Source organism: Melospiza melodia, chromosome W (assembly GCF_035770615.1).
Source record: "Melospiza melodia melodia isolate bMelMel2 chromosome W, bMelMel2.pri, whole genome shotgun sequence".
NCBI lineage: Eukaryota > Metazoa > Chordata > Aves > Passeriformes > Passerellidae > Melospiza > Melospiza melodia.
In genome coordinates, this window is record NC_086225.1 from 24,736,611 (window position 1) to 24,749,425 (window position 12,815).

General features: G+C 44.7%; 1 non-coding gene across 1 annotated transcript; it reads left to right on the top strand.

The window, feature by feature from the left end:
• The first annotated feature begins 2,885 nt into the window (after positions 1-2,885).
• On the top strand, positions 2,886-2,958 carry TRNAK-CUU (transfer RNA lysine (anticodon CUU)). The gene has a single exon. It is a non-coding gene; the product is annotated as a tRNA-Lys (tRNA).
• Positions 2,959-12,815: the final 9,857 nt, after the last annotated feature.

The following is a 12,815-nucleotide window of genomic DNA, read 5'->3' on the forward strand; positions in this document are numbered from 1 at the left end:
TTTACTTTTACCTATAGCCTATCATAACTACTATAATTACCATATTCAGGTTACTATTCTCCAATCACTAATAGTTAGTGCATTACAGTTTAAACTAGAAGTTGCTGTTCAGTTTTCTCGCAGTGGAAAATTCTGAGACCTTTTTTCTACTTGCAACATCAGAAGACTTGTTTGCCTGTGCTTTCTGCTTGGTAAAAACATCTTGTTTGAGGTGGATTTATCCTTTGCTCTAAGCCATAAAAACCCCTTCTAACTAACATAGCCTTTGCCTTCTTAGTTAGCCAGTAAGACTAGCTCAGCAATTCTTTTCTTCTACATCAAAACTTTCTTTCATTTCTATTCCTTCTTCAGATTCTACATTCAAAAATCTTTCTGATGAGCATACATATCTGTGAGACTTTCTTGTCAATCTTTCATCCTTCCCAACAAGTATGTAAGGTTTCATGGTGGCAGTATGACCTTCAGGGTCCTCGATTTTGACAAAATTGACACTGCTTTGGAATAGAAAGGCCTGCAACTCCAGCTAGACCTTTAGCAGCTTGAGTCAGGGGCCAATGACTGGGCCATGCTGAGAAGGCTATAACAGTACAATCAGCACCACTGCCAAGTATACCTGCAATTTTTAGCTTCCTGTTTTGATGCCAAAGGGCACATTTGAGAGTGAGTCTATGACAGGAAAGTGATTGTGCCATAGGATCTGTGGCTGTACAGTGGAATCAAAGCCACTATTACCTCTAACTCATGGAAGATTGCCAGGGGGATCAGCATGAAAATAAACAAGTAGAGCAATTCGTGTCCTGTTGGAATGCATGAAATAGAAGCCTCTCTGAGTCCCTCAGAGAGAGAAAGGAATGCAGGGATTGAATTGGAACCTTTAGAGAAATGGAAATATATTAAGCCACGCAGACATGAAGTAGGAGTGTAAGTTTTAGTTTTAAATAAGTAGAAATATATCTGAAGGGCTTTAAGAGACTGTGTTAGCTAGTAAAAAGCCCTAAGGCCTAGTTTAACATTCTGTAGTGTTACCTTTCACAAAATTAACTTAGCTCCAGACATAACAAAACCATAGCAGAACATTGCTTGCATTTCTAGATAAAACAGATAGAACTATTTTCGTGAACAGATAGAACTATATGGGTAAATTTTGTGTACGAACTAACACTACTTTTGCACATTAGAATTAAACTCGGATAGGTGTAGGGAGAATGTTTTAGAATCTTGTTTTCAGGTGATTGGATGATTTATGAATAAAATCCCCCTGTATTAACGTGCAAGAGGAAGATGGTAGTAGCTTCTGCTAGCTGCTACTGCTTCTATTGCTTCTGCTAATTCTGCTCAGAACATCGGGACTCAATGCCAGAAAGCTTTAAGCACGGACTTTAATACTCTGAACTCTTCACCTTCAAGGCTGATGTATTCATGCAATAAACAACTTTGCAACAACTAACAACTGCTCCTGTCTCTTTGAAGACCCAAGACACACAAAAAACTCAACAGTGTCCCTTCACAAATCTGACACGGGGGTACATGGGTCCAAACCATTATCTGAATCTCCCCTGTAAAATCCACATCTATGAGTCCAGGGAGAACAAAAAAGCCCTGCATTGTGGTCGATGATCGACCAATCAAAAGTGCACTGTACCCATGGCCCGGTGGTCCCTGGACACCTGAAGGCAAACAGTGCACACTGCTATGCTGGAGAGTTATTGTGATGGTGAAGGCCAGGTCCATGCCGGTGCTGCCTGCTATCCAGGCTCACAAGGCATTTGTGGGGATGAATACAGTGGGGTTTGATTTGCTATCCAAGCGCCGTTCCCCCCTTGGCAGTTTCCCGGAGGGCCCATTGATGTAGATGGGAGTGGCTCCCCTTCTTTAGCAAATTTAGATTGGCATTGTTTTGCATAATGCCATCCTTTCCAGCAATGTGGGCATGCATCTGGTTCCCAGGAACTACTTTTGTTCTGGGGGCATTCATATCTCATGTGACCCATCTTCCTGCATGAAAAACAAACACTTGATCCCAAGCAAATGTTCTTTGTAGGAAGATCCTCAGAAAGCAAGGTCATGTGGTGACTGGCAGTGCGAATTCCCTGACAAGCCTTAAGCATTTCTATGACAGTGGGGGCTTGCAGGGGCCGTAAAACTTTTTGACAGTCAGAGTTTGCGTTTTCTACTGCTAGCTGCTTCAGTAATTCTTCTTGTGTGGTGATGTTGTCTGTCTGCTTATCTAGAGTGGCTTTTAGCTTATCCAGAAACTTGATTAAAGGTTCATCAGCTCCCTGTCTTATATTAACAAATGAAGTTGTAGAGACACCTTTGACTGGCACTTTACGAAAAGCCCATAAAGTGAGTTTCTTTGACTGTTGAAGAGCTTCCTCAGGCAATCAAGCTTGTCTAGAGGTAGTAAGACAGAGTAAAAATTCATTTTGAATTAGGTGAAGTGTCTAGGAGAGATGAAAAGTCTGTGAGGCCAAAGCTGAAGGGAAAAACTGCGGGCAGAGATAGTGAGGAGACAGAAAAAACCAGAAACGACCACAAGGTCAATCTGCCCCCGACCTAGGAATTCTTTTGATAAAGAGGAACTGGCGATAAATGTCACACGGAATGAATATGTATGAACCTATTGTGAAACTGTATGCATATGTATTTGGAAGGGGAGATAAAAGGAGACCTGAAATCCTCAGAGGTGCGCATGCCTTTTGAGGAGAATTTTCTCCTCATGTGTCCGGGGCTGTAATAAAACATACCGAGTTGTACAACTTTTATAAAGTTGTGAAGTTTCTTCTTTTCTCCACAAAACATTCTGGCGAGCCAGCTAGGAGGAAGAGATACCTTCCATCTCTGTCTCTGTCCCTGCAGGGGACAAATACCTGGACAAATACTGAGCCCGGATAGCTCAGTCGGTAGAGCATGAGACTCTTAATCTCAGGGTCGTGAGTTCGAGCCCCATGTTGGGCGCCAATACATGTATTTGTCCAGGTTCAGAGCAACTTTGGGGAAGAATCCCCCAAAGGAGCTCCGGTGGGAAAAGTGGATCCAATCGGCCCCTCCCCCCAACTGGTCTGGGAGGGAAAAAATACCTCCTTGGAGAAAGGTGGAAAAAAACTGTTTATTAAACAATAAAACCAAAACAATATCAAAACAATGAGACCCCTTGCCACTCTAAAAGAGATGACAAACTGAGAAAACCCCGGATTGAAGCTCAGCTCACTCAGTCTCTGATCAGCCCCTGCGGTGCTGGAATTGTCGCAGGCCAGGCCTGGCCCGATGGGCCACAGCTGCAGCTGCCGGTGCTCTCCTGGGTGTTCAGTCCAGAGCAGTTTTAAGAGGTCCCAAGAAAAAGGAAAAAAAAAAACAGTACAGGGAACTTCTTTGCCTCAGCTAGCTAAAAACTAACTAAAAAAGCAAAAGAAGAGCTCTCTGCCCACTGTCTGTCCGCAGACAACACAGTCAGGAGCAGGAATGTGGAGGAGTGAGTGCAGTGTCTGAAAACAAACTGCGCGCTTCTTCTCTCCCCCCCTTCACTCTCTGTAACACTCTTAAAGGTACAAAGCTTATTATTATTCAACATAAACAGAATGAGACGATTGGGGACAAAAGCATCATATAGTCAACCCAGGACACCCCTAAAGAAAGAGGATAGAAAAGGAATCAGCCCAATAATTGAAAATTTTCTGTGGTTAGGGTTACTGAAAGAATGCCAATCTGATTTCAATACTCCTATTTTACCTGTTCGGAAATCTGATGGGTCATACCGGATAGTACAGGATTTGAGGGCTGTCAATAAAAAACCAGAAGATTTGTATCCGGTGGTAGCCAATCCATATACTTTATTAACTTGTCTAACACCTGAGTTAACCTGTTTTACTGTTCTAGATCTAAAAGATGCCTTCTTTTGCCTCCCCATCCATGAAGCCAGCCAGAAAATTTTTGCATTCGAATGGGAAAGCCCTAAAAGTGGGCGCAAAACCCAGCTCACATGGACCAGACTACCTCAGGGCTGGAAAAATTCCCCCACTCTGTTCGGGGAGCAACTCGCAAAAGATCTGGAGTCCTGGGAAGCTCCACAGGAAGAAGGAAGGCTTTTTCAGTATGTGGATGATCTTCTATTGGCCACTCAGACGAGGGAAGCATGTGTGGCCTGGACAGTAAGCCTTTTGAATTTCCTAGGACTCCAAGAATACAGAGTATCAAAGAAAAAGGCACAGGTAGTGAAACAGAGAGTAATCTACCTGGGGTACGAGGTGAGTGCTGGGCAACGGACTTTAGGGCAGGCTCGCAAGGAGGCCATATGCCAAACCCCAAAACCCCAGACAATAAAAGAGCTCCAAACCTTCTTAGGCATGGCAGGATCGTGCCGGCTGTGGGTTTATAATTATGGACTGCTTGTCAGACCCCTCTCTGCTCTTATTGCCAATGGAAGCAGAGATCTCCAGTGGACAAAAGAAGCCACACGGGTCTTTCACCAGCTCAAGAATGCTCTCATGTCAGCTCCAGCTTTGGGACTTCCAGATGTAAGTGAACCATTCTTCCTATTTTCCCATGAAAGACAGGGAATTGCCCTGGGAATACTGGCTCAGGACTTCAGTCCATACTGAAGGGCAGTTGCTTACTTCTCTAAGCAACTAGATGCAACAGCCAAAGGATGGCCAGGTTGCCTCAGAGCTGTAGCAGCAGTTGGGCTGAATATTCAAGAGGCATGCAAGTTTACCCTGGGACAAAAATGACTGTGCTAGTGTCCCACACAGTGTCCACAGTACTGGAAGTGAAGGGTGGCCACTGGCTTTCACCACAGAGGTTTCTGAAATACCAGGCCATCATGGTAGAGCAAGATGATGTAGAGATAGTGGTGACTAATATTGTCAACCCAGCTTCCTTTCTCAGTGGAAATCAAGGAGAAGCAGTACACCATGATTGCCTGGAGACCATTGAAGCTACCTACTCCAGCCGCCCAGACTTGAAGGACTATTACAGCATCCTGAGTGGGTCGCTGGAGGTGAAAGAGAGACGGTGAATCTTGTTTCTTGATCAGAAGGCTGGATTTATTGATATATGATATATTATACATTATTACTATACTAAATAGAAATAAAAAGAGACGTTGTAGAGGCTGCTAGCTAGGCTAAGAATAGAAAGAAAGAATCTATACCAAAGTTGTGTCCAGGGACTCGGTCCCCAGTTTGTTTCTGTGATTGGCCTTTAATCATAAACATCTGCTTGTTTATAACATGAGACCAATCAGGTGCATCCTATTGCATTCCACAGCAGCTGATAACAATTGTTTACATTCTCTTCTGAGGCCTCTGCCTTCCAGAAGACGCAGAAATCTGAAAGAAAGGATTTCTGTGAAAAAATGTCTGCGACATCTCACCTTTCTAAATTGTATAAATTAAAAGAAAAATGCTGATGTGAAATGAACAGGAAATTTCTTCACCTGTAAAATATACAATACTAACAAATCACTAAAACAATCCTACAATCTAAGAAAAATGCAAAAAACAATGCAAAGAAAATTCAAGTCCATGCAGCTGAGTTTCAGGAACAGTCCATCAGCTGAAGTTGTTTCTTTTGGGATGTGTGAGAATCCTTTTTGGTCCTGAAAACAGCATAACACAATTTTAAACAATTTCAAACAATTTGAACAATTTTGGAATGTCCTTTTCTGGCCCTTCAATGCTTCAGTGCTTTAGAGCTGCTGCCCGCTATTTTCAATCTTTTATATTTAATTTAAAATTCTTTTTTTTTTTTTTGATCGAAAAGCACAAAAGCAGCAGGCGAACAGAGCAGTGCCAGAGAAGGAAAGGCCCTGGGGGCCCTGGCCCATGCTGGACCAGGAATCCCAAAACTGGCCCACAAAGGGGGACCAGGACTGATAGGAGGAACCAGAATTCCCAGAAACATCAGGAGGCCACGCAGTGGGCCCGGCCCAGAAACTTCCTGAGCCCAACGGCCCAGGCCAAACCCATGAAGCAGGCTCTCCATTCCCACAGGCCTGAACCCTGCTGCCAGCACAATGGCAGCACCGGTAGTGAGATGCTTCCTTTCCCCAAAACCACTGAGGCATGCCAGCAGCAGGGAAATAGAAGCCTTCCCCAGAAATCCCATCTGGGGTCTGGAGATGTTTGTTCCCCACAGTAAACCAGCTATGGTCTCCTCCAGCTGTGCCCTCTCCCTCTGAAATGCATCGGGTTTGTCTCTCATCCGCCCCGCGGCATCATCCACACCCCCTCCGGGCTGGGGATCAGAGGCAGGGCTCTCGGAATGCACCTGCCCCCCCATGCCACTAGAACACAAGAGAGGCGGCAGAGATGGGAGCCGCCATGGGACCATCCCGGAAAAACCACCCCCCAAACCGCCGAGAATGCTGATCTTAAAAACAGGCAGCTGGACTGCCCCCAGAGTCAGCTGGCGGGCAGCCCCCACTCCACGGAAGGAGAGACCAGCCTCCGGGGCCGCTGCTAGGACAGCCGGTCCGGGATGGTCCGGGCTCGAACAAGCCGCCAGTTCCAAGGCAGTCTCTGACGCCGACACGGAGGGCTGAGCCTCCGACAACAGCAGAGCCTCTGGGACGGCCAGTGGAATCAGTGGGGGGGAAGCCGGAACTGGGAAGGGGATCACGCTGGGTGTAAGAACAGCCACGAGCTGCCCCAAGGTTCCCGCAGGTTCGCGACCGTCTTCCACACCATCCTGAACAGGGACTGTCTCGGCTTGAGGCGGTGAGGAGGCCGATGGAAGCGGCGGAGGAGCTGAAGGGGCCGATGAGATCTCCTCCTCCGCTGAGCCGGAAGCTGTAGACACGGCTTCGTTGTTGACTAGCAACTCAGCAGGGACCGGCAGTGCTGTCTCTACAGCCTGTGAAGCCGTGGGCGGGACAGCCTGGAGAGGCCGAGACGGGATCGCCTGGAGTGACGGCGCTGGCAGAGCTGAAGAGGCCTCAGAGACCGGTGCCGCCCCCATGTCTGAAGGAGGAGGAGTCTGAGAGACCGGCTGTGGCAGCACCGTCCACTCCCATCCCCCCTGCGGGGGAGAAGGCGAGGAAGGAGAAGGCTCGGGAGAAAGAGTAAAAAAAACTTTGTTGCGTGGCGCAGCTTCAGCCCCCCCCCGCCGCGAAGCAAGGGGGGGCTGGGAAGCAGAATGTCATCCCCCACCGGGTCTTCTGCCAGGGACGGTGGAAACGGAGCCTGCCCATAGCAGTTAGAAATCCATTGAAAGGCGGCTGCTCTGCGTTTCAGCACTGGGAAGAGCTTTATAAATGCTGGGTAGATAGAAGGCAAAAGACGTCCCTGACTGTAGATGAACTGGAAAATAGAGTCCATGCACTCCCAGACAAAAACATCCAAAGCGTACAGGACATCAGTAAAGAACTTAAAAAGCTTTGCCCATCGAAAGAACTCATAGAGATCTGTTTTTTCCAAAAAAAATCCGTCTTCTCTACACCAGTGTTGCCAGAGGGCAATAAAATTCTCCTCTGAAGGGGAGAACTGAATCTCTTCCGGCAAGGCATGTGTCTGCCATACGAAAAGCCACAAGCTACGAAGGGCTGGTTCATCAGGAATAGAAAAGTCAACAGTACCTTTTGAAAGAGTCCAGCTTGCTCTGGCCAGCTCCACGGGTCTGCTGCTCTTTTCTATCATCTTTCCTGAAGGTTTTCCAGAAGAAGGTTCTCTTTGTCAAGAGAGGTCAGCCTTGGCTGTGAACTCTGTCCAAATCAGGATCTTCAGTTCTTCAGCTCCTGGCTTGAATCCACTTCTGTGGTCACTTCAAAGTAACCATCACAAGCTACACATACAGGATTTTTACCCAGTGCAGCAATTTTGCTCCTCTGGTCTTATCAAATTAATTTTTGCTCTGACACGAGGGGTCATGTGGAGAGTTTAGTTCAGGCATGGCTTAAAGAAAAAGGCCATGAAGCCATGCAATTGAGAGAAAAGTAACAGGTAGTTGTGAAGCAGTTCCAAAAGCAGTTCCCAGCCTGATTTCTATAAACAATTAGATTCTCTCAGGCATCACTTTATAAACAATAAGGTTCTCAGGCAGTCTTCCCATAACAAGCGAAACACCTTCTCTGGGAAAAGATGGCACCCTGGGAACAGATATGGAAGTTTTGGGAACCTCTCATATCACAGTGGGAACACTGGTTTTATTTTGTGTAAACAATCAACGGTATTGTAAAACAAAAGGAGTGGTTAGAGTTTTCTCTGTTAGCCTATCATGAACCTGGATTTTGGAATATGCATGAAGTTCGTTAACACTATTATTTAAACTGGCTGATCAATCAATAAACTTGAGTTCGATGCATCAAAAGATGGTCGTTCTCCCCTCACTTCAACAGGGTCACCAGATATTACAGCGTCCTGAGTGGGTCGCTGGAGGTGAGAGAGAGACGGTGAAACTTGTTTCTTGATCAGAAGGCTGGATTTATTGATATATGATATATTATACATTATTACTATACTAAATAGAATAAAGAGAGAAGTTTGCAGTGCTGCTAGGCTAAGAATAGAAAGAAAGAATCTATATCAAAGTTGTGTCCAGGGACTCGGTCCCCAGCTTGTTTCTGTGATTGGCCTTAATCATAAACATGTGCTTGTTTATAACATGAGACCAATCAGGTGCATCCTATTGCATTCCACAGCAGCTGATAACAATTGTTTACATTCTCTTCTGAGGCCTCTGCCTTCCAGAAGACGCAGAAATCTGAAAGAAAGGATTTCTGTGAAAAAATGTCTGTGACAAAGGACACTCCTCTGGACGATGCAGAGACCTGGTTCACTGACAGGAGTAGCTACATTGCCAATGGAAAGCGACATGCTGGGTATGCAGTGACCACCTGCAGAGAGGTAATCGAATCTGGACCCTTACCAACAGGGACCTCTGCGCAGAAGGCTGAGATAAATACATTGACCCGTGCCTTGGAAATGGCAAAAGGGAGGAGAATAAACATCTACACAGACTCGAGGTATGCATTCAGAGTCATACATGCACATGGGGCCATCTGGAAAGAGAGGGGACTGCTGACCTCACAGGGAAAGAACATCAAACATGCACAAGAGATAATCCAGCTGCTGGAAGCAGTTCAGCTGCCTGAAAAGGTAGCAATTATGCACATTAAGGAACACCAAAGAGTGAGCTCAGAATTGGAAGAAGGAAATGAGCTGGTGGATAGAGAGGCAAAAGAAGCAGCAAAAGGTGAGGTAGCTGCTGAAGGAGTCCTTATTCCAGATGGACAAATTTCCCTTGAAGGTAAGCCAGAATATAATAAGAGAGATAGGAAATTATTGAAGATCAAAAAGGGACGTATAACCAAGAAGGGTGGGCTACCATTGAAAAGAAACTGGTAATCCCTTCCCATCTATTGTGGTCACTAGTAAGGGAAGAACACCAGAAAACGCACTGGGGAATAGATGCCCTATACACATACCTGATTGAAAGAATTGTTGCTAGGAATTTTTATGCCACTATTACTCAAGTGGCCCCACAGTGTGATCTTTGCCTCCAGACTAACCCCAAAAATACCCCCAGACCGAAACTCAGTCAGATCGGGAGAAGCCTTGGGCCTGGACAGCAGTGGCAAATTGACTTTTCAGAAATCCCAAGGAAAGGGGGGTATCCGTATTTGCTGGTATTGACAGATACATTTTCAGGGTGGCCAGAAGCATTCTCCACCAGAACTGTCAAAGCCAGAGAAGTGACCAGGGTATTATTACAAGAAATAATACCACGCTTCGGAGTTGCAGCCACAATATCCTCGGATAGAGGATCACATTTCATTTCCAAAATAGTGCAACAGATTAGTAGCCACCTGGGCATAGACTGGGAACTTCACACCTCATACCGCCCCCAATCAAGCGGCCAGGTGGAGAAAATGAATCATTTGATTAAGCAGCAAATCATAAGACTGGGGCAGGAAGTTAATCTACCCTGGCCCCAAGCTCTTCCACTAGCACTACTGCGAATTCGAACTAAACCTCGAGCTAAAGAAAAGTTGAGCCCTTTTGAAATACTCTATGGAAGACCATATGGAATACAAAAGGGAATGTCCACCCACATTGGAGAGGTAACACTAGCCACCTACATGGCGGCCTTAAGCAAACAGCTCAGAGAAATTGAGAAATGTGGCTGGAACTTGGATCCGGGAGTTAGATGGACCAGTACATAACATACAGCCTGGAGATTATGTATCTGTTAAGTCTCTTACAGAAAAGACCTTGGAACCACAGTGGGAGGGACCATTCCAAGTGCTTCTCACCACCTTCACTGCAATCAAAATCAAGGAGCAGAAGGCCTGGATTCATCCTTCTCGGGTGAAGAAGGCCCAGAAGCCCCTTCAGGAGTGACGCCAGGAGACGATGAACTGAGACTAAAACTTACTCGGGCAAAATGAGTATATTGTGGTCGGGAGTAGCTCATACTTTAGTTTACAGAATTGTTTTGTTTGTAATTACAACTGAAGTTTGAGAACTAGAGAGTACCTCTATCCAAAGCAATGCTGAATGGCCTTGGTCCCAGGCGTTTAATCAGTATACTGGATCCATGGGAAAACCTTCTGAGATAAAAGATTTAAACCTATCCACTGTAGTAATTCACGGGGATCAGGTATATGAGGAGCAGGAATGGCAGGAACAGAAACTGTGGACACTTCAAGGGATCAGAGGAGAAGAAATCAAGGTAGGGTGCCGGATGATAAATGGGACGACTTATGAGAGACCAAATGAAATCAGTGTTGTAACCTCTCCTGCCTGGTGTATATGAACACCAGGAAATTTGTGATAGCCTTAGTGAATCAGACTGTTGATGTAATTTCACCTTAATACGGCCTGTAGAAGTGACTTGCCTTTGGGCTTGTGATGCTATCGGACTTTCATTTAAATTCAAAGTAGACACTGGACTTTTTACCACAGCAGTACCTTATACAACCCATACTAAGACTCAAATAGTTCAGACTCAACCCAAACTTGAACCTGAGGTGTATGAAATAGGCCCCTACACAGTGAGGAATGTGGGTGAACAACAACTATTATTCAATCCAGAATGGTCTCTCAAACGTGTGGAGTTGATAATGCAAATTAACATCTCAAGAATCCAACCAGCCTGCTCCTCCTTCCTAAAAACTTCCTTTGAGGGCTGGAAAACATGGTTACAAATACAGGCATATCTCAGGAGCAGAATAAGAAAGGATCTAACTGGCATATTAGGGACAGGATTAGGAGTTTTAAATGGAATTTAATCAGAAATACTGATGAATAAACTGGCCACTGCAGCAGGTAGCCTAACAAAATTGAAGCAGCCTTTACAGTCATCTCTATTGGCATTAGGAACTAGCCAGTGACAGATTTCAAAAGTACTGCCAAAGTGGGAAATGGCCAGGGACCAAGACCAGAAGTTAGTAGTAGAAGCACTTAGTACAGTTCAAGATAATGTGTCTTTAGCTTTCAGTTTTATACAAGCACAGTTATGGATGCAGGCAACAGCAGCTCTGATCATACGGGACGGGGGTGAAGGTAATTTTCCAGCTGAAATTCGGAAAATTGTCTGGGATAATGCAACAGATTTTGAAAGGAAGTTTCAATGATGGTGGACTATGGTGAATTTCACCTATGATCCTGTTTCTAATGTGGCCACCACCTTTGTGCTTACCATACGTAATGCCACTGTTTATGTTATCCATCCCATCATTGCCCTAGGATTAAATCATGAAAAACAATACTCTATCCTTCAGAACACAGAGTGTGGGCACGAAAGATGAATGAAAAGTGGCAAACAGTAAACTTAGAATCCTGCATTACTAGAGAACAGATGGGATTCATTTGTGAAAGCAACACTATTAATGCTCAGGATGTATGTCTAGTCACTGAACAGAGTATTTGTCACTTTGAAATTCATCCAGTCACTGATCAGAAAACTGTGCCCGCATGTACTGGAAAAGGGTGTGTATGCCTGAGAACTGCTTGTGCTGCTGTAAAAATTGATAGCAATGATGTTATTCTGTCTAGTAGAAATCATTCTAATTTCTGTATTTGTAATTTTGTTAAGATTATCGGGTGTGATTTTTCCTATTCGGTGCCAGTGACATCCCACCAGCTGATCAAAACCAATTACACAATGTATCACAGACTATCACCTACCCCTATTGGGATGAACCTTACATTAGTAAAACAATTATTAAGCACCGAGACCTATTGGAAATCTTGAAGGAAATCCAAGAAAGTGGAAAGAAAACCTTAATTACTGTCCAACATGATACAAAGGAGATAACCAGAGTTCTACAAAGAATAAAACAAAATATGGATCATTACTGGTGAGATGTGATCTTTGGGTGGTCACCAACTGCAAATGGAATCTTTAATAAGTTGTGTCATCCCATTGTAGTTTTGTTAATATTACTTGGTATAAGCTTGGGATCATCTATTATACTGTTAATTCGGAACTGGAGAATACTACAATGATAGCTGTATTAACCTCTTTGTCAAATGTACATGGTAAAGCATTAAAAGACACTTATTGTCGTAAGGGTTTGCATTAAGTAAAAGAATTTACTTATTTCCTAGGAAAGGGGGGAATGAGACAGAGTAGAGATCCATTCTGAATTAGGTGAAGTGTCTAGGAGAGGTGAAAAGTCTGTGAGGCCAAAGCTGAAGGGAAAAACTGCAGGGCAGAGATAGTGAGGAGACAGAGAAAAAAAACAGAAATGACCACAAGGTCAATCTGCCCCCGACCTATGAATTCTTTTGATAAAGAGGAACTGGCGATAAATGTCATGCAGAATGAATATGTATGAACCTATTGTGAAACTGTATGCATATGTATTTGGAAGG